At 49.9% G+C, this 22,640-nt stretch overlaps 1 protein-coding gene across 11 annotated transcripts in view; it reads right to left on the bottom strand.

Moving 5' to 3' along the window:
- Pik3cd (phosphatidylinositol-4,5-bisphosphate 3-kinase catalytic subunit delta) overlaps positions 1–22,640 on the bottom strand; it is a 47,961-nt gene that overhangs the window by 17,185 nt on the left and 8,136 nt on the right. For 4 of the 11 annotated variants that reach the window (XM_060379045.1, XM_060379049.1, XM_060379050.1 and 1 more), the window contains exons 1-2: positions 7,369–7,557; positions 5,444–5,559 (exon numbers count right to left, since the gene is read on the bottom strand). The gene's annotated coding sequence lies outside the window, so the exon portion shown is untranslated. Of the gene's footprint in view, positions 1–1,396; positions 1,522–5,443; positions 5,560–7,368; positions 7,558–22,640 lie in introns of those variants that run through there. The other 7 variants (XM_060379041.1, XM_060379046.1, XM_060379047.1 and 4 more) reach the window with 4 other exon arrangements.

The raw sequence follows: 22,640 nt of genomic DNA, 5'->3' as shown, positions 1-22,640 counted from the left end.
CCTGCGGAGACTGCTTGGCCAGTAAACTACTTGCCCTGCAAGCCTGAGAACCTGAGGCCTCCCCAGAACCTACATCAAAAGCTATGTACAGTGGCGTATGCTTGCAATACCAGAGCTGGCAACATGGGACAGCCAGAGACAGCGGTGCAGCTCACTGGTCATCTAGCGAAGCTTAGAAGCTTACCTGCAGGCCAGTGAGGGGCCGGGCCCGTTTCAAACAGAAAGGTGGAAGTGTTCCTGAGGAACAAGACCAGAGACTGTCCTCTGACTTCTGTGTGCCTCTGTTGTACATGTGTGTGGACACACGCATAGATCCAAGAGAGAATTTTCTCCAAAGACTTTAACAGACATACCTGGGCTACCATCAGCATCCTGGAATGCTTCAGGGACCCTAGGAGACTTCAGAGAAGCCTGGAAGCAATAAAAGCCCTGGGCTGGGAGCCCCACCAGCTGGAGTCTTGATCCAAGCTCGGGGTTCCCCAGGAAGGTCCTTGCCTATCTTCTCAACCATCTCCCGGGACTCCTGGTGGCCACAGTCTCTGGACTATTACACGCTACCTCTTTCCGGGGTCCATGCCAAATATGGCTGATTCTAACCGGGCCAGCTCCCTAGCCTTTGTCAACATAAAGGCAGCCTTTGGGGTCCTGCAGTCATGAGTCCCAGGGAATGGCCTCCTCTGGGAACACATGAGTCACTCTGGCAGGCTACACTGGGAACAGGCAACAAGACAAAGAGGGGAAGTTGTGTCCTGCTTCTCTGGATGATAATCATCTTTCTCCCCTGGGAAAGCTATGTCATGCTTCTTCAGTGCTCCTCCAAAGGGGGCCAGAGTCACTCCAGAATAAGAGTGTAAAGGCTCCCCTGGGAGTCACCCCTACATGTCTGTGGAGACAGAACACTCATTCTCAGAGCGCACAGATACGCCATCTGTCCAAAGCCTGGATTTCAGACTCAAAATGACAATTTAATTAGCCCAAGAGAGTCTGAGTCACAGAAACTTCCAGGAGGTGACTACGCATAGTGTAAGGATCCCTACACTCAGGCTGGCAGGCCTGTGCCTGGCATCCATCTCCACAGTGAATGGAGAGGGCACTCCATTTGTGGGGTAGATGAACAGTGAGCTGTGGTGGCTGCTGAACTCGGCAGCTCCTACAAGGGACCTGTTTGCAGGCGCCCCTCATCCTCAGGAAGCCCTTCAGATGAAAGCACTCATTTCCTCAGCTGAGACCGATCTACGAGGAAAACCAGCACAGGTGGGCACCTCAGGGGCAGAGTCCAAAGGGGTCTTACACAAAGGGTCACCTCACAGCAAGTCTCCGGGGACACTCCCTGAGAAAGAACATTCTTAAGACTGTGGATACCAAGGAAAGCCCAAAGCCCCGGAAACACACACACCCTCAGAGGCCCTCAGAAGGAGCCATGAAGAGCCATGCTGCTCAGCTCGTTTAGACATTTACTTTTATGTGTCCAGCAGGAAGATGACAGGCACCAATCACCCTTGTTCTTAGGGAATCTGCAGTCTAGTGAAAGAAGACAGAAAATCAAAAGGAAATGGAATGAACAAGATGATTTCATAGAGCTGGCCTCAAACAAAAGAAGGCCTTGCAGGGAGATTGCTGCGGATGGAGGGTTGGGGCTAGGTCCTAGGGTAAGGCCACAAGGAAATGAAGGTCCAGCAAAGGTGGCTAAAACAGGGGCTAGGAGGCGAGAGTGTGGTAGGAACAAGTACAACGGCCCTGAGCCCGGGTGACTAGGCCTGGATCCTGAGGCGGAACCCGGGTGACTAGGCCTGGATCCTCAGGGTAAGGACCCGAAAAGGGGAGCGTAGCCCTTGCCCTGGTTTCCAATTTAGTGCTGGATGGCTCCCTCCTGCCAGTGTGCCTACCACAAAGCCATCCAGCATTAGGTTTGCAAGCCGAACCAACAACTGAGTAATTAAACCTTGGACTTTCAGCCCCCAACACTATGAACCGAATAAACATCTTTTCTTTGTAGGTGGCCTGCCACGGATATTTAGTTATAGTAACATAGTGCTGTTTTCCATCCATTCCTAAGACCCAAAGACAGCATCTGAAACACTCAAAGTCATTTGGCAGGGGAGCCAAACAGGCACAGCTTTACATTGTATCTATTTTGTTTTCAGTTTTCTTCTTGCTTTGCACCTAGGGTGACCTCTAGTCTCAGCCTGCTCAATACTGAGGTACCTGCATGATGCCTGGCTCATGTTCTTTGTTTTGGTTTGTTTTTTGGTTTTTTCTCAATTAGTGGAAGACTTTCTTCTGTCACTTCCTCAAAAAGAAAAAGGTATATGTCATATTTTTGAGAATTTACATCTAAAAAAAAAGTCTTAAATGAACCAGGCATAATTTCAGACACCAAAGACACAGAAGCAGGAAGGTCATGAGTTCAAGGCCAGCCTGGGCTATACAGTGAACCCTGCCTCTAAAAATTAGGTACAGATATGCACAGCTGTAATCCTAGCGCTCAAGAAACAGAGACAGAAGGGCTGCTCCAAGCTCAAGGGTAAGTGAAATACATAGAGACTCATAGACCAGCTAGAGTTATACAGTGAGACCCTTTTTCAAAAAGCCCAAACCAGAGGCAGGAGAGATGGCTCAGTGGTTGAGAGTACCTGCTGTTCTTCCAGAGAAGCAGAGTTTGGCTCCCAGAACCCACACTGTCTGGGTGGCTCACAGCTACCTGTAACTGCAGCACCACTGGGATCTGACGCCTCTGACCTGGGCATTGTGCATGCATGCACACGCGCACACACGAGCTCACCTGCTCAAAATGTAAAAGTAATAAAGCCGGTCGGTTGTGGCTCATGCCTTTAATGCCGGCATTTAGAAGGCAGAAGACGGTAAATCTCTGCGAGTTTGACCAGCTTAGACCACACAGAGAGTTCTAGGACAACCAGGGCTACACAGAGAGCCCCTGTCTTAAAAATAAAAGTAATATTATTTTTTTTAAAAACATTATTTCTGATGCAATAGGGGTTTGTTTGTTTGAGACAGAATCTCAAGGTAACCCTAAACTCACTATTTAGCTAAGAATGATCTTGAACTTCTGCTCCTCCTGCCTCCCAAGTGCTGGGATGACAAACATGCCCCATCACCCCAGCTCACGCTGAGGACTGAGCCAGGGCTTTGTGCTAGGCGAGTGCTCTGCCGACTGAGCTGTATCTCAGCCCTTTATCTTAGTTTTAATATGCAAGTGCACTTTGCCCCTCCTTTAAAAGAAAAACAAAACAAACCACATAGCAACTCCTAGCTCCCTTTTTCTGTCTATATCATTCCTGCTACGAGCTTAACTATGTGTGACCACCAGCGCTGCCGGGTCAAATATGAGAGCAAAACTCTTCACAGTGAGCTACTGTTGCTTCACTGGGATAAAAACAGTTTGCAGAAATGGCTTAGGAAGGAAATACTTATTTTGGCTCACGGTTTCAGAGAGTCTCAGTCCACTACCACTGGGCAGGTATGGTGGAACAGCTAGTTCATGGATTGCAGAAGCCTGGGGCAGATGCTGTTCACCTCACGGCAGAACAAGACACAGACAGCACAGCAAAACCCAGGGCTACCACCCTCACCCCTAGTGGCCTACTCCTGCCCGCCATGTCTTACTTCCTAAAGCTTCCACTGCCTCCCAGGAGTGACATCTCGGAGTCACACAGCACAGCTGCTAACCGCACTTGTACACTGGTAGGGCTCACTGTGCAAAGGGCCTCACGAGCCAGCAATCAACGTCAGGATTGACGGTGGCTGTTGTTCTGAGATCAGTTTCCTCAGAGAGAAGCTTTGCAGGACCCTGCACGGTGACCGGGTGGAGGCCAATCCACTGAGCTTTCACCATTCTGTGTGCAAGTGTCTAGGTTCCGTCCTAGCCATCTTTCAACTTTTTAATCTCCCTCCAATTCCTACCAACTCCCTTCCTCCCCACCAGCCCTTTTCTCTGACTCATGGGTTTTGGTTTTGGTTTCTAACCCAGGTAATTTGACTAGGACAATCCCACTCATTGGAGCCTGGGGGTCTCTCCCTGGATCTACCAGTGCTGACTGGTTCAGCAGTGACAGAGCCCCTGAGCCTCTCTTCCACCTAGGACAGCTTCATTCTTGTGCAGACCCAGGATGGGCATCCACAGATGCTGTGGGGTCACACTGTAATGGTTGTATAGTACCCAGAAGATGCAGAACTCCAGTGTCAGGGAATCCAGTGCCCTCTCCTGGCCTCCATGAGCACTGCAAGCACGTGGTGCACAAACATGCAGACAAACACTCAGACACATAAAATAAAAAGAAATCTTTGGAAAAATTCAAATGTTTTAAGAACAAAGGCTGAAAATATTATTAAAGGGCATTTCCTGAGCCATGGAGATGAGTGAAAGTGTTTGCTGTGCAAGGCTCGTGACCTGCGTTCACGCCCTTCAACCCACATAAAGGCAGAATGAAAAAACAAAAACAAAAACACAGCTCCACAGAATTGTCCCCTGACCTCTGTACACACACCATCGTGCATAAGTGTGCCTGAACACACACAATTAAAATAAATGTAAAGATATTTAAGGCATCTTGGAAACTGAGTTTCTACCTACTTCCAATGCTAAAATTTTGTTTAAGAACTCCACAACCAACAAAGAGGTTTAGCAAAGTACCAAGAAGGGCCTGAGATGATGAGGCAGCGGCTGGGTGACACTGGCCCTGCCTGAAATGACGCCAGCTGTGCAGGCAGAATGTTCTCCGTGCACACAGAATAATCACATACCCACAAGGACTGGAAGGGACCCCAGACTGTCCCACCACAGAGCCCAGTACCCACAGCCAGCTGTCCACTGCCTGGATGGGGGATGCCTCAGTTACCTTTCTATTGCTATGGCAAGACACCATAACCGAGGCAAGTTGTAGAGGAAAGAGTTTAATTAGGGCTTGTGATTTCAGAGGGTTGGAGTCTATGGGCATGATGGTAGGGAGCGCGGTGCCCGGCTCCCTAGTGCAAGCATGGCACTGGAGAAGCTGAGGGCACACAGCTTGAAACACAACCATGAGGCCGAAAGAGACACTAGGAATGGCTGGAGTCTTTTGGAACCTCCACCCCTGCCCCCAGTGACACATTCCTCCAACAAGGCCACATCTCCTACTCCTTCCCAAGCAGTTCCACAAACTGGAGACCCAGCATTCAAACACACACATTCTTCTTCCAAGTTAGGTGGCCCAGAAGCTCTTAAAGAGCATCCTATCTTGATCCTGTGACTGTCCAAGTCTCTCTAGACACCGAAGTCCCTACTCAATGATAGGACCTAGCTCCACCCCCATTCTCTTTCCTTTGAGTATGCTAGTCCCACAGAGAAGTCAGAGAGGGTCGATTTTCTTCAAATTTCTTCTTAATACAGCATCTCCTCCTTCCTCTGTATTCCTTTCCTCTCTACATCTTCCCTTCCCCAACCTACCTGTTTCAGATGGGCCAAGAAAGACAAGCCAAGGCCCCTCTGCCTGGGAAATTAACGGTGCTTTGCCATCAGTGAACTTCATCCCACTTCTGCCTGGCTCTCTGCTCCTTAGATGTCTGAAAAGAATGAAAGGAGGAAAGAACATTTTAAACACAGAATTTCAGAAACTGAGTACATGCTGATAGAAGATGTACCTCAGGGCCGTGGATATCGCTCAGTGGGAAGGCCTGCCTAATGTGCAAAAAGCCCCAGCCTTGAAGGAGCCATTTCATCTGTTTCTCTTCTTATAGCTCCATCCATTTGGCTGTGTTGGCCTTTCTCACCCCCTGTGCCAGTGCCACCCTAGCTCCCTTTGGTAACACATAAGCAAAGCACAAGAGCGTTCCCAGACCTGAAGCAGGGGTGGACGCAGAGATGGCTCAGACGGTCTTTTAGAGCTGTTGGTTGGTTTTACAAAAGCAAAGTTAATTGATCTGAGCCATGCCTAAGGTTGAATTCCATCTGATGGCTGAAAAAAAAATTGATTCATGAAGTTTAGGCCTTGATTTCTCATGCAGCTCTCTTTTCAAAGCCAAATCTAAGGGCAAATTCATCCTTGTTGGGCTAGAGAGGAAAAAGGACAGCTGTGAGAAGAGGGGTGTTTCCTCTCCACCTTGGGCACACCTAGAAATAACCTGCTCCCGAAGAGAGATATGAGAGACGGGTCCTGGACACCTGTATGGTGGGGCAACTTGAGCCTGGATTCTATTAGGTAGAGCGGGAAGGAAGGGCTGGTGAAAGGGCACGAAACAATCCACTCATTACTTGCTTTGTATAAGACAAAAGCAAAGCCCTTAGGAGTCCACTGGAAATAGCGTGTCCTCCACAGGCACACATTTATCAGGGTCCAAGCTCAAGCCGGCCAGCCTGCCAGCCCAGGCCCTGAAAGGACGCTCAGCAACCCTGCAGGTGCCTGGGCAGCTGGGTGTGGATAGAACCTCCGGCTTAGCATCCAGGGAGGACCACTAGGGCTTTCCAAGAAACTATCAGCAGAGTCACCCGAGACTTCTTTTAGTCTTGGGCCAAAGACTAAAAGAAGAAACAACTTACATGCTGAGCAGTGAAAAAGACAATACTAAGAGAGCAAGACCAACAATAGCAGGACAGATCCAGGGGAACCAGAAGGGCCAAAAGAAAGCATCAAAAGAAAGAAAGAAAAACCTAAAACCAAAACCAAACAAAACGGGAAAGACAAAGCAGAAAGCATGATGGAGCCCAGAAGACTGCATCCTCAGGAATTCAGGACGGGAGATAAGGAGCCAGGAAAAAATGCACCAGGGATTCATCAGGAAGGAGTAAGTCCCAAGGTGGAAGAGGGACTGGACCTCCAGGCCTGGGTATGACTTCTGTTAGCCCCTCTTTATTCAAGGGCAAAGCTAGGGAGGGATGAAGCTTTGCCGACTGCTGGGTAGGGAATTGGGGACGGAGGAGGGGGGAGGAGGGGGAGCGCGCACAGAACTGCTTCGGTTCCAGAGAAGTAAACAGCGCGTCCTCTTCTTCGGGACCTCCACTGAGGGTCCGGCTCATCCCATCAAGGGCGGCAGGAGACACACCCAGAATTTCATCTTTAGAGAGTCACAAAAAGATGCAACTCAGCATTCTTCACACACACACACACACACACACACACACACACACACACACACACACTAGGGAATCCCAGGCAAGCTCGACCCTGGGTGTGGGTCGGCCTCTCCAGTGGGGTGCTGTGGCCTCTGAATGCTCCAGCCTCTCCTAAGCCCTTCCACCCTGGACCCCTGATGACCTCCCACCTTGCCCACCCAAACCCAGGCCAACAAAGCCCAGTGCTAGGTGGGGCAGAGCATCTGGCTAGTCCGGGGGAGACACAGGGACCCCACAGACTCCCGCACAGGTGGGTTTCGTACCAGGTGTCGGTGGCAGGGGCGGACCCAGTCTCCCTGGAGACAGTTGCCCAGGGGACACGGTGGGAGGGTCCCGGAGTGACCGGAGGACTCTAGTCTCCAGGCAGCAGTGTGCAACCCACAGGGCCTGAGGATCGGCCTGTGCTGGAGGAGGTGGTGGTGAGCAAGCGAGCGAGGAAGCTTCGGCAGAGGGGCGCGGCTGGGGCGGGGCTGAACAACGGGCTTGGAGAGGGCGGCGGGGTGGGGCGAGGCGGGGCGCGGCCAGAGGCGGAGCATCCCTGGGATGGGGCGGGGCCAGAGCCCGCTGCCCCACAGCACAGTCCGCTAGTGTTAACAGCCAGGTCTATCCCAGCACGGCAGGAGGAATAGCAGCGGGGTGCTAGGAGGTGGAGACAGCTCGGTTGCTCTTGTAGGAGGCCGGGGCGAACGCGGGGAGTCCTCAGGGTTCTCCCCATCCTGGAGCCGCAGAGTGTTTCAGGATGGCAAGCATAGATAGCCCCTGCCCGGATCCCTTAAAATCAGCGGACTGAAGGCACTATTTATAAAGTGAGAGCTAGTCTCCCGGCCTCTTTCTGTCTCAAGTTGCTTTCTATTGCTGTGATAAAAGAGCATGAGAAAAAGCAGCTTAGGGGGGGCGGGGAGATGTTGTTTGGCTCCACATCCCTGGTCATAGTCCACTAAGGGAAACTAGGGCAAGGGAAATGCTCCCCACGACCTGCCCAGCCTGCTTTCTGAGGACCACTGCGACCACCTGCCCAAGGGTGTCGCTGTCCCTAGTGAGCTGGGACACGCCAATCATTAATCAAGAAAATACCCCCCCCAGACTGGCCTACAGGCAGAATGTAGGGCGTGGCTCCTCAAGGGAGGTCTCTCTTCCCAGGTAACCCTGAGTTGCGACAAGTTGAAAAACAAAGAAGCAAACACTAACCAGGATATTGCCCCCCCTTCCCTGGGCATCACCAGGAAGGGCAGAACCCTCAGGCCCCTGTCAGACCTGGAGCTGCAGCCCTTTTTAATAAGCACCTTTTTTTTTTGGAAACGAGTTCTCTCACTGTGTAGGCCTGGCTGGCCTGAACTCACTATGTAGACCAGGCTGGCCTCCAACTCACAGAGATCTGCCTGATGCTGCCTCCCAAGTTTTGAGAGCATCTCACTAAGTTGCCAGGGCTGACCCTGAAATCTGTTCTCAGCAGCTGGGATACAGGCCCAGTTCACACAGGTTCTGACGGCAGAACTAGCATGGAACCGGTCTGGTTTGTGCTGGACCTATGAAGCTCTTGCTTTGCCTTGTCCTCTTGCAAGGTTCTTAGACTTAAGCCTTTATGAAAAGTGGAGCTCAGAGGGGGAAGGAGCTCCAGGCCCACAACTGCCCCAGATAACGCCAGTCCTCTGGTCCTCTGGGCCAGAAGTTCCCAGGGATCGCTGAGCCCAGCATGGGAGGACTGGGCTGCTGAGATGGCCAGGATGTGGGAGGTCCCCAGCCAAGACTCACAAAGCCCAGGTCAGGGGCTTCCCACGGCCCCCAGCAGCCCTGCCTGGGGCCTTGGTACTAGAGCCCCAGAGAGGAGAGTTAGGCAGGTCAGGATGTCCCATACACCTTCAGAACCATGTCTAGTCTTTGAAAAAGACATCAAAGGCTAGGAGTGGCTTTTAATCCCAGCATTCAGGATGGGAGGCAGAGGCAGGCAGATCTTTATAAGATCCAGCCTGGTCTACAGAGAGTTCCAGGACAGCCAGGGCTATAGAGTAAGACCCTGTCTCAAAATAACAAACAAAACAAGACATCTCCCCCGGGTGCTATTAACATAAACAGAAAAGGCACACACTGCCCCAAGGCCTCAGGCACCGAGCTGTGCTGTTCACAAGCCAGCCTCTAGATCCATGGAACCCGGGCCCCTGGGGATGACCAGCCTGATGCCCCAGGGCTCTGACCCTTGGTGCCTCCCCCTTTCCTCAGAGCCTAAAAGCAAGTCTGGGAGCAGAGCCGGCCTCTGTGGGCTCTGAAGATCCTGAGCCCACAGTTCTCCAAGGTGTAGAGACTGGGTCTCCTAGACTGCCCAGAGCCCACAGTCTCAGAAAAGTAGCTCTATTTTGACAGAGTAGACAGGGAGGAGAGGAATTCAGACAGCTACCCAGGTGCAGAAGAGATAGAACTTTCACAGGTTAATGATCCCCCAGTGTCAGCCACCAAAGAGATTTTCCCAAGCAGAAAAACTCCCAGGCTCTTCTACCCTCTTCTCCATGTGTGGGAGTCCCCCCATCCCTCCACAGGAGACAAGTCCCTGTACAGTGCTACCCCTCCCCCAGCCCAGCCTCCTCCCCCATAGCATGGTTTGAGTGAACACCAAACTCAGAGACAAGATGCCCATTGGCAATGAAACCCAGGGACTGGCTTGGGGTGCAAACTGAACAGTCAGCTACTAATTTCTCTTGGAGTCCAGAGGAAAATACAGGATTTCTTTGAAATGGCAAAACCCACAAAAAGTTGACACGTCTATATCACAAAAAGAAATGTTAGAACTGTGCTGAGAAATACAGGAAAAGTAGAAACCATTTTTAAAACGTTGGAAAGCCTCGAGAGATGGTTCAGTGGGCAAAGGTGCTCGCCTTGCACACCTGGCAGCCTGCATCTGTCCTGGGGCCCTTGTCAAGGTGGACGGGAACCGCCAACTCCGCAGAGTGATTCCCGGGCTTCCACACATGCCCGGGGCACACGCTCCACCCCCAACAATAATAATACAATAAGGCTTAAAAAAAAAAAGTTTGGAGAGAAGCCAGGCTTGGAGGCGCATGCCTGTAAAACCTATAAAAAAATGGGGAAGGTACCCATTGTTGACCTCTGATTTCCACATTGCACCCACCACACACACAATCAATACACACACACACACACACACACACACACACGTAGAGTTTCACTACTGTCAAAATTCAAGAGTAAACACAGAAATTACATTTCCACCCCTCTGTTTGCTGCAACCAACAGAGCCAATTTGCTGTAAGTATCCTAACCTAAGAACAGGAAACCAAAGGCCTCCACTCCTGGGAGCCCTTGTCCCACTCAACAAGTTTCTTTGCTCCCTCCATCCCTCCCCTCCTCTGTCCTGACACTTCCAGGTCACCAAGCTGTGATGCAATCCCACCTCTTTCAGCTGCCTGCCAAATCCCAACTGTTTGCCCTGCTGGAAACCTCCTTGCTTCTTCCTTTTCAAAGTGGCCCCAGCGTTCCTGAGCATGGTCAGAGAAGACAAGACCAGAAGGCTACTCTCTCAGCTCTGTCAGCTTGGCACAGCTGAGGTTGTCCTGAGGAGTACACACGTGTCTGATGGATTGTCTGGAGTGCCCAGCCCACTGTGGGTGGTCCTATTCCCTGGACATGAGCTAAGCATGAGCCTGTGAGAGAGGGGAAACCAGCAAGCAGCATTTCCCATGGTTCTTAGTTCCCTCAGTGATGTCAATTCTTGGTAACCGCATCTGGAACTAAAACTCAAAAACAGAAGGCATACCTATGAGGAATTTGTTATTGTTTAATTGAAGGAAAATCCACTTTTAGTCTGGATCACTGAATCCAGATCTTGAGGGAGGAAGGCACACCTTTAACCTGGGCATTCCTTCTGGAAGCCTATACAAGGACCTGGAAAATGAAGCTCTCACTCTTTGCCTGCTTGCTCTCATCTTGATAGAAAGTTCATTCCTTCACTGGCATCACAGCGGTGGTTCTCAACCTTCCTGATAAGAGTTCCTCAGGTTGTGGTGACCCCCAGCCATAAAATTCTTTTTATTGCTCCTTCATAACTGTAATTTTGCTTTTGTTATGAATTGTAATGCAAGTATCTGTTTTCCAGCTGTCCTAGGGAACCCCTGTGAAAAGGCCATTTGATCAACCAAAGGGTCATGACCCACAGACTGAGAACCACTGAGTCAGACCTTACTTCTCTGGGACGCCATTGTATGCTAAAGATGGGATTCCAGTGTATACTGAAGGCCAGCTGAGACAGCCAGTCTTGTGGAATGAGCAACTACTGGATTCTTGGACCTTCCATTCACAGGCAGCCATTGTTGGATTAGTTGGACTGTAGCCACTAAGTCATTTTAATAAATCCCATATATGTATGTGTGTGTATGCATATATATATATACATATATACATATATATACACATATATACATATATACATATATACACATATACATATATATACATATATACATATACACATATATATACATATACATTATATATATATATATATATATATAGTGATTCATTCTGTAATTGTTAATTTAGAGAACCCTGACTAACAGGCCTCCGTGGTAACCAAGCATTGAAATGTATGAGCCTATGGGACCATTCCTATTCACACCCCAGTCTATAACCTGTAAGATGACATAAACGCATTCTTTCCCCAAGTGCGCTTTGGTCATGGTGTCTGTCACAGTAACAGAATGAAAGCATAACAGAGGCTGAAGTCGGGGCTGCGGGGAGAATCAGATACAACCTGCAGTAAAATGTGTTCAATGGGCGTCTTAATTCTCGTTGGAAAATAGGAGGGCAATGAATTGTCCTGTGTTAGTTAGGGTTTCTGTTGCCGCAACGAAACGCCATGACCAAGAGGCAAGTTAGGGAGGAAAGGGTTTATTCAGCTTATACTTTTACACTGATCCATCACTGAAGGAAGCCGGGACAGGAACTCAAACAGGGCAGGAACCTGGAGACAGGAGCTCATGCAGAGGTCATGGAGAGCTGCTGCTGCTTGGCTTGCTCCTCATGGCTTGTTCAGCCTGCTTCCTTCTAGAACCCAGGACCTCCAGCCCAGGGAGTGGGACCACCCGTCATGGGCTGGCCCCTCCCCTGCTGATCACTAATTGGGAAAATGCCTTACAGCTGGATCTCATGGAGGCATTTTCTCAACTGAGGCTCCTTCCTCTCTGATGACCCTAGCTTGTATTAGTTAAAACATAACCAGGCAGTACAACCAACCCTTGTCAACCTGACACACAAACACAGCACTATCAAGTCACAGCCCTTTCTTTCTTGTTCATCCTCAAGATCTCACATTAAAAACATAAATAACTCTAAGGTCCCACAGTCACAAATTTAAACAGGTTACAAATTCAAACACATTAAAACTTCAATCCCTTTCAAATAGCAATCTTAGCTGGGTAATGGTGGCACAAGCCTTTAATTCCAGCACTTGGCAGGCAGATCTCTGAGTTTGAGGCCAGCCTGGTCTACAGAGCAAGTTCCAGGACAGTGGACTCTATACAGAGAAACCCTGTCTTGAGAAAAAAAAATATACATACATATATAGATAGATACTCTATATATATCTTATATTCTATATTAAACATATTATATATATCATATATATGTCCAATCTTTTAAAATTGAAAGTCCTTTAGCACTCAAGTCTTTCAGGCTGGAGAGATGGCTCAGCAGCTAAGAGCACTGCCTGCTCTTCCAGAAGTCCCGAGTTCAATTCCCAGCAACCACATGGTAGCTCATAACCATCTATACTGAGAACTGATGTCCTCTTCTGGCGTGCAGGTGTACATGCAGATAGAGCACTTATATATACATAATAAATAATTTTTTTAAAAACTCAAAAAAATAAAAAACCTCAAAATCTTTCAACTGTGGCCTCCAGTAAAATACTTTCTTACTTCAAGAGGGGAAAAAAATCAGGCCACAATCACAATCAAAGCAAAACCAAACTCCAACTGCCCAGTGTCTGGGATCCACTCACAATCTTCTAGACCCCCCCAATGGGCTGGGTCACGTTTCCAGCTCTGCCCTCTGCAGCACACACAGCTTGTATCTAGGCTCCAGCGGGCTCCACTCCACTGCTGCTAATTGGTAACCCCCAAACTACTAGGGTCCCTTTTGCAACTGGGCTGCACTCTCACCAATGGCCTCTCCTGGGCTCCCCTCTTGGTGCCAAGCCTCACCTTCTCTGCACGAGCCCTTCAAACCTGGGCCTTCCACTGCCACTGAGGCCGCATCTTCACCAGTGGCCTCTCCTGACCTCTGACAGTGCCAAGCCTCAGCTGCTCTCCATCACCCCTTCATGCCTTCAAAGCCAGTACCACTGGGTGACTCTCAAGCCACCAACCTTGGCTGCCTCCAAACACAGTGTAGTGTGCTGACTCTCAGGGAACGCTTCCTAGAGGATTTCACCTCATTGATGCTGGCCTTTTCTTAATCACCACTAATGTCCCAGCTCCAGCTGACCAGCATTGAGAACCCCAGAAAAGCAAAGGTTTCACTTTAGTGGTTCTGGTCTCCCTAATCACAGCTGACTCTTCAGCCCCAGCTGGCCAGAACCAGAGTCTTCACACAAATGGCTGAGTAGAGTCTTTGCTTCCCTCTGAAGCCTCTCAAGCCAGACCTCCATCGTTTGCACTGCACTCAACAGTCTTACCTCCCAAGCTCCTGCAGAACACCCCACTGAGCCCTCAACACTCAGTTACTTTTCTAGCTCAAAGTTCCAAAGTCTTCCCACAATCCTCCCAAAACATGGTCAGGTTTCCTCACAGCAACATCCCGTTATTCTGGTACCAACTTGTCTTAGTCAGGTTTTCTATTGCTGCAATGAAACACCATGACCAAAAAGCAAGCTGGGGAGGAAAGGGTTTATTAGGCTTACACTTTTACGCTGTAGTCCATCACTGCAGGAAGCCAGGACAGGAACTCAAACAGGGCAGGAACCTGGAGGCAGGAGCTCATGCAGAGGACAGAGAGGCTGCTGCTTACTTACTGCCTTGCTCGTGGCTTGCTCAGCCTGCTTTCTTTTAGACCTAGAACCACCAGCCCAGGGATGGCAGCACCCACAATGGCCTGGGTCCTCCCCCATCAATCACTATGTAAGCAAATGCCCCATAGCTGGAGCTCATGGAGGGACTGTTCTCAACTGAGGCTCCCTCCTCTCTGATGACTCTAGCTTGTGTCAAGGTAACACCACCAGCCAGTACACCCCCCAAAAGGGGCAAGATTTCATATTTATACACATAATCTCACTACGGCTTTGTCCCCTTGATGCACTTCTTTGTGTTATTTAGAAACAGGGCCTTTGCTGTATTGTCCAGGCTGGTGTCTCACTTCTGCCAACAACTGTGCTGCAGCAGCTCCCTGGGTCGCTGGGACTACAGGCGCCCGCCCACCCCTGTGCCGGTTTCTTCTCTTGACACTTTTATGGGGCGCCTAATTACAGGTGGCTCTCCTGCACCCTTACGTGTTTTCATTCATCTTTGAATTCTCACCCTCCAGTTAACTCAAAAAGGCACACTCAGCTGTAGTTAAAAAGCCAGTTAATTAGGACCTGAAGCTTCCATCTCCTCTGGGGTCATTTCTGTAAGCTCTGACCACTATGTCTGTCTTAATTGAGGCTACCAAGTCTGTGACTCAGGGCATGGAAGGGGGGGGCAGGCCGAGGAAAAAGATGCTTGTGTTCCCAGGAATGCAGTTCTGGAAGAGACTGGCTTGGAAGACACTGGCTAAGTTCTCCACTGCTCGTTGCCTGGCCTAGGACAGGAACACCAGCACACAGGGTTAACGTTGGGCTGAGAAGCAAGGATCAATCAGAAGATAGCACACACGGGCAGCCTGTATAACCAACCATCCACAGGGGAATCTACAACCATTCGTTACCAGAGGCTGTGAACCTGAGTTTTGGGTCGTCTATGAATGGAAAGAAGGGCTCTGTTTGTGGCAAAGGCCTGCTGTGTATTCTTACAGGGGAGAAGGTTAGAATAATGGACTAAATAGGACATTGTGAGTTCCTTACAAAAGGCACTGAGGTGAGGGTGGGCTTCTAGACCTGATTTTCCAGAACCATCTTATAGCTGTGATTGTGGCGACTGCTGAGGAGCAAGTGAGAAGATTTAACTTTTTTTAAGGTTTATTTATTACATATAGTGTCCTGCCTGCATGTGTGCCTACAGGCCGGAAGAGGGCACCAGATGTCAATACAGATGGTTGTGAGCCACCATGTGGTTGCTGGGAATTGAACTTTGGACCTTTGGAAGGGTAGCTGGTACTCTTAACCTCTGAGCCATCTCTGCAGCCCAGAAGATGACTTTTTCAAAGCGAACGTGGCAACATTAAGCTAAACAGTCCCAAAGCTGTCCCTAGAGAGCAGGTGACTTGCTGGAGTCACGAACTGACAGCAGTAAATGCCCTGTGTTAAATGCCAGATACTGGGGAGGCAGTGCCACGCGGATCGGGCCTGTGTTAAAAGCCTAGTTGCCAGCCTGGTGGTGTAATCTAGATACCCCGTTCTCCTCTCTCTCTCTCTCTCTCTCTCTCTCTCTCTCTCTCTCTCTCTCTTTCTCTCCCCCTCTCTTCTCCTCCCCCACCCACACAATGCCTCACAACTGCCTGCAACAAGTGTCAGCGGCTCCATTGCCCTCTCCTGACCTCCCGCACACACGGGTGCACCTGGATACACTCAAGCATACGTACATGCACATAAAATAAATTCAAAAACTAATAAATAAACAGTTAAAATAAAACTCAACCACCAGAGCTTCAAGGCGCTGGCTTTAAAGCAAGATATATGTTCATTATAGTGAGGCCGTCCCCTCCCCTCAAGACAAGTCCTCTGGACACACTCAGGAGGGCAGGTGGCTCTCACAGCCCCTGTTGGATGGGGTGACCCGCTTCAAGGCTGACTAAGTTTAAAGGGGTGAACAGACTGTCTCCCCGCTCTACTTTCTTGGCAAGCTTCTGATTTTTGATGGGCCATGAGTTTGCCCACACAGGGGTCAGCCAACGGAGTCCACAGTGCCTCCCAAAGCTACATGTATCTTTATTTTGTGATTTTTTTATTTGTACTTTCCAAGTTTTTATAAGGAACTTGAATTAAAATCTGTATAAAAATATATACTATGCATGTACAAATGTCACCGATGACTTTATAATGGTATGTGTTAATATTATATACATATATGTGCAGATACACAGAATCTAAGTATGCAATACAGAAGACTCTCAGAAGATACAGCCACTCCAAGCTCCACATCCATGCAGTATTTAGGATGTTTTAGAACCGCTAGTTCTCAATCCAGATTTGGTGCTGTGAGTTTGAAACTAAACTAACCTACATGGAAAGTTCCAGGCCTGCCGAGGCTACACAGTGAGACCTCGTCTCAATCCCCCTTCCCCTCAAAAAACCCTGCATATTCGCAAATTCTCAATTTCTTCTCTCCACCGCTCTTCTCCCCACCCCCTCTGTGGCGGTGGGCACAGGTCTCCCATTCTCGAGGGTCTCAGTTCCTTGGTGGTTCTCCTCACTCTCAGAGTAAGCTCTGAGCCTAGCTGTCCACACTCAGTCCCTTCTTCCTCCATCTGTCTTACACGGCCCCTTCCCCATCGTCTCCTGAGATCCCGTGTCTACACACAGCTCTACACCCACTGGACCAAAGGGAGAAAAGTCCTAGGGACACACAGGCCCTCTGCATTCACCATCTCCGCCTGTCTCTTCCTGGCAAGGACTCTGTGCCTCCTTCCAACCCTGAGCAGGTCTTTGAGCCATCTCTGCCCCCAAAGCCTGTTACATCAGTTCACTCTCTGTCTCTTTCCCAAGGACTAGGCTAGGCCATGGGGCTACCGTGATGTATCAGGGCCTGATACATCAGACACAATGACCTGTAATTCCAGGGTGGGGACACAATGCCCTCTGGCTTCCTCCAGCACCTGGCACATGCGTGGTGCAGGCAAACCCACACGGACACACACGTAATACACATAAATAAAAATAACTAAATCTTAAAAAAAAAATACACACATTTCTTGGGCTGAGGAGACGGCTCAGAGGGTAAAGTGTTTGCCTCCCAAGTTCGAAGACCAGAGTTTGGGTTGCTAGAGCCCAGGTGAATGACAGGTGGGCATTGCAGACCACCTCGTCACTTCAGTGGCCAAAAGGCAAAGGGGTCTCCAGAGCACACCGGCCAGCTGGACCGCCCAGTGGACAGCTCTGGGTTCAATGGAGACAACCTGCTTGCATGAATACGGTGGAGATCAACTGCAGAAGACTCCCGATATGAACCTCTGGTCTCCACAGGCACATGTACACACGGCCACATCTGCACACGCACGCACCCGTCCTCATACAGGAGAACTCGTGTATCTACATGTGCCCACATACCACACACACATACGCATGAGAGGGGAAAAAAACCAATGTACTTCTTGTCCGAATTCTGCCTCACATTCATACGACTTTTTCCTAATCCTCATGTTTTCAAGCTGGGGGCGGTGGGGGCGGGGAGCCACTGCTGGGAGCAGAGGAAGCCACGGAAGAAAACAAACATCTCTCTGGAGCGGCAATTTGACTCCGAAGGAGAAATATTCTTTATAGTAAAATAAACACGCACGTATCAGGGAAGAGAATGTAAAATTAATGTCAGTTTTTAAATAGGGCTTGAAGCTTCAAAGCAAGGTCGCGGTTGGGGTGGGATGCTGCGAACTGGGGTCACACACCACATCCCCCCACCCCCAGCCGGCCAGAACAGCGGGTGGGAAAGCTGGAGCAGAACAGTCCACGGAGGTCAAGGTTACTGCCAGCTGCTCAGCCATTTCCCAGCCACTTCCCTGCAAGCCTAGGGATCCCGGGTGGCTGTTTTTGAAGCCCTCGGCCCATGCACCACAGCTACAGACGCAGAGCTCGCCCAATCGTCTGTTACCACGCGGTATCACAGTGTGGAAAGCTGATGTTCACGCTACACCGTGCAAGCGTCAGGTCAGACATCATATGTGGCAGGGGCACCGGTCATTCGAAAGCCATTCCCTCCCGCAAGCATCACGCTTCCAACGGCAGAAAATTAGAGCTTTTCCTGGGGCTATAACCTGCTACAGACCTCAATTATTCCCGACCATCAGGACAAAGCAGCAAGACTCTGAAGTCCAGCTCTTCAGAGGAAAGCCTGCTGTCCTAAGCTCTCATCGGGGTCATGTACATGTTAAGTATCACAGTACACGAAACACCTGCTTCATGCTAAGTAGCTTAGGTCAGCATCGAACTCACGACCCTCTTGCCTCAGCCTCTTGAGGGCTAGGATTACAGGTGTATGCCACTATGCCCAGCCCATCTGTCCAACTCTTTTTAAAGATACATTTACGTTTACTTGTGTATGTTTATGCATACAGGCACAAGAACACCACAAAACAGGTGGACAACTTACAGGAAACACTTCCTCTTTCCACCATTATTTCTAGGGAACACATAGTAGTTCTAGGTCATCATGCTTGTCAGCAAGCATCCTTACCCACTGAGCGCTCTCATCAGCATTAATTCTTTTTCTTTTCTTCCTTTCCTACTTTTTCAATGCCGAGGATCAAGCCTCAGGTGCCGGCAGGCAAGGCAAAGGCTCTGTACCACTGAGCTAAAGTGCTAGCCTTCGTCCGTTTAATTCCAAGGCTCTGGCTTTGAACACCCACAGGAAGCTGTTTCCATCGGTTTTCCCCCAGCGCAGCCCAGTAGCCACCTGAAACCTGAGTGTCTTCGGTTGTGGCCACTTGTTAGGTATGCCTCGCTTCGCTGAGAAACAGATTACACGTCACTGGTTTCCAAATGACAGAGGGGTTACCTCATTCAGACATTCGCCATGCCGCACAATGGCCTGGAGGCTGGCTCACCCCTGACCCAGGAGCCTTCGGAAACAGGAGGCCTGCACTGTCCTTTCACTGCCTCTGAAGGCGAAAGGGATTTGCTTATTTATTTTTGGAATTGTTTGTAGTTGGAGAAGTCAGGGCAGAACACAGGGGATTTTGGTGGTTTTCCCCCTAGAAGAAATTTCTCATGAGCAGACTATGTGAGACGGAGATCCTGGTTGAGTGTACTTCCTTATCAGAAGCACGTCAGCCTCAGAGAGGAACACCTGTGCTGGCACTGCCTGGCACACCCCGCCCACTCGCTGCCCACTTGATTGTCTCCTGCACCGGAGGTCGCCCTGAGCCACCCAAGATGAAGGCAGGGGCCATGTCACTCGAGAGGGCTTCTGGGGGCCAGAGACACGGCGCAGGCGTCAGGAGCACATACAGAGCTTAGCCAAGAGGACAGTCCATTCAGACAGAAAGGCTTTGCTGGCTCTCCCTCCAGGCTCACCCACCTCCCTGACAGCCGATGGATCTCTGTAAATCAGTCTCCCTCTGCCTGAAGGGTCCACCATTTCTCCTTGTTAGAATAAGATGGATCTTGAGAGCAAATGGCAACTTTTTAACTTACATCAAAACAAGCAAGAAGAGGTGAACCTGGTGGCTGGCCATGTTAATCTACCACACTTAATCCACATGGCAAACCTTGGAGCAGATCCCATCAACTCTATTTTTCTGAGGAGGAAACAGAACACCTGAGGCGTTACAGAACCCACTTGAGGCCACCCAGCCGGGAAGCAGAGAGGGTAAGCTTGGAATGTGAACTCACTCCAGAACGCAAGCTACTTAACTTCAATGGCAATAAGGAAATACATCTGAAATGATCACTTTCAAGAAGGTTAGCAAGACGCTCCCTTCATGTGCTTCAGTGGAGAGAGAGAGGGTCTTGGAACTCGGGATATCCACTTAGCTTCTAGAAAGCAAAACACATTGTCTTTGAGGTAATAATTCCAGAATATGAGAAAAGGCATATTCTGAGAAATGTCAGTCACAAGTGTGGGGAGGGTGGACGGGCCTGGGAAAAGCAGGGGTGTCCCTCCCTAAAGGTTGCTCCAGGGACTAAGACATTCCTGTTTTAGAGACTTATGCTGCGCAGAGGACCACCAGGGTGGGAAATAACTTGGAAAACTGTTAAGCCCTGAGCACAGGGACCCAAGTTTGGATTCCCAGCACCCATGTACAAGCCAGGCATGGTTACAAGTGCCTGTAAGCCCCAACTTGGTGGGGGTAGGGAGAGATGGCTCCCAGGAGCTCAATGGCCAGGCAGTCTACAGTAGAAAGGCCCAGTTTCAAGTTCTTCTTGAGACCCTGTCTTTTTTATTTTGTTTTGTTTGGTTTGCTTGTATTTGTTTTTTGAGACAGGGTTTCTCTGTGTAGTCCTGGATGTCCTGGAATTCACTCTGTAGACCAGGCTGGCCTTGAACTCACAGAGATTTGCCTGCCTCCGCCTCCCCAGTGCTGGGATTAAATGTGTGTGCCACCACCACCTGGTTGAGACCCTTTCTTAAGGGAATACAGAAGAAATAAAGATAGAGGAAGACACCATCTGTCCTCTTCCGGCCTCCACAGGTATGCACACACAGCCAAACACAAAAGCATACCTCGCTGGGCATGGTGAGTGCAGTCTGTCATTCCAGCCCTGGGGAGACATAGGCAAGGAGACCAAGGGTTCAAGGCCATCCTCAGCTATAGAGTGAGTTTTAAGCCAAGCTGAGCTACCCGAGACCCTGTCTCAAAGATGGGGCTGTATTATCCTATATTTTTATTACATGAGGTACCTAGAGAGTTGTCAAGTTCATAAAGACAAGAGAACAGCTGTCGGGGGTTAAAAATGGGGAGAGGAGAAATCACAGGGGTACAGAGGTCTCCCCCAGAGACTTTTCAGACATCATCTGTCTTGTTGTGTCTGGCCCCTTTATCCACTCATGAACATTTTTAAATGGCCACTGTTACAGCCACTGCCTCTAAGGCGCAGAAGGTCAAGCACTTAACCCAAGGTCACTTGGCAGGAAAAGAAGCCCCAGAGAGATGGCTCAGTGGTTAAGAGCACTGTCTGCTCTTGGAGGAACCCACTAGGTTTCAGCACTCAGGCAGGATGGCTCATACCACCTCAATCCAGCCCTAAGGGGACAGAATGGCAGCACTACCCACACATACACACAAATAACTTCAACACATTAAAAAGAATTGTTGTTGTTGTTTTTTGACACGGGTCTTGTCTATGTAGCTTAGGCTGTCCTTGAACTCAGAGATCCACCTGTTTCTGCAATTTTAAAGCAGCTGAGGCTGGAAGGGGCCACTCGAGGGAGCTGGACTCCCAGGAAGAAGAGCCTGGGTTTCACACTCAGGCGAGGCTCCCAGCCTCGACCCTGACTGTCTGTGTGGGGATCCTGCCCTCACCCTTTCCCAAAGGCTCAGCAGCAGGGCTAAGCTTTCTCTTCTAGGACACACTACTCCAGCTTCCACAGCAACAAGAAAAAGTAATGTCCCCAGTAGAGCAGAGGTAGCAGAGCAACAGCACTGCCAGGGTCCCTGGGTACCCCTGAGCCCATCATGTTCCCTCGTGCTTCCTGTAACCTTCAGTAATGGGGGCTCCCCAAATCCCTTCGAACAGCTAAAATCCAATCTCATGAAGCCTGTCAGGCAAGTTACAGTCCCCAAGGAGGACATGGGGACTCAGTGAAGACAGACCGAGGAGGGAGAGGGGAGGGAGGGAGGGAGGGAGGGAAGGAGGGAGGGAGGGAGGGAAGGAGAGGAAGAGAGAGACCCTGCTGTTACCCCCAGCCCCTGCTGAAACAGGAGAGATGAGCAGGAAAGCGAAGGAGGGAAATGAGCCAAGGGCACCCAGCCTTCCCAGGGAGTCCCACGCATCCTCTCCAGGCAGAACTGAATAGAAGGCCGATGCCACTCACAAAGCCAGGGAAAGGGAAGCAGGAGGGAGGCTTGGGACAGCAGTTCAGCAGAGACCACTGGGAACTGAAACACCAGCCTATGGTCACCCTGCGGAAGAGGCAGGACAGGACAGAAGGAGGGAGAAGACAATGGCTCTTTCCTTGGAAAAGGCATACAGAACACTCCCTTTGCTCTGGTGAGTGGCTCCCAAGGGTGCCTTCGCCCTGGGAGCAATCACTGATTGAAAAAAAAAAATGTTTGTATTTGGAAAGAGGAAGCACATGAGCTCAAGCATGTGTGCATGTGTGTGCATGTGGAGGGAGGCCAGATGAAGACCTCGGTGCTGATTCTCTGCTACATTGTCCACCTTATTTTAGGACAGGGGTTTTGTTGTTTGGTTTTGTTCTATTTTTTGAGACAAGGTTTCTCTGTGTCCTAGAACTTGCTTTGTAGACCAGGCTGTCCTCAAACTCATGTAAATCCACCTGCCTCTGCCTCTCAGTGCTGGGATTAAAGGCGTGCACCACCCATTGACTGGCAAGACAGTTTTTTGTTTTTTAATTTTTTTCTGGGTGGCGGCAGTGGTGCACACCTTTAATCTGAGCACTTGGGAGTCAGAGATGGGTAGATCTCCAAGACGGAGGCCAGCGGGAGGGATGGCCAGAGTGAGTTGCAGGAGAGCCGGGATACACAGAGAAGCCCTGTCTTAGAAAACAAACAGTACCAGCAC

The sequence above is a fragment of the Meriones unguiculatus genome, chromosome 3 (genome assembly GCF_030254825.1).
Source record: "Meriones unguiculatus strain TT.TT164.6M chromosome 3, Bangor_MerUng_6.1, whole genome shotgun sequence".
Classification (NCBI taxonomy): Eukaryota; Metazoa; Chordata; class Mammalia; order Rodentia; family Muridae; genus Meriones; species Meriones unguiculatus.
The sequence above is the reverse complement of the archived record's forward strand: the minus strand, read 5'-3'. Positions and strand labels throughout refer to the sequence as shown.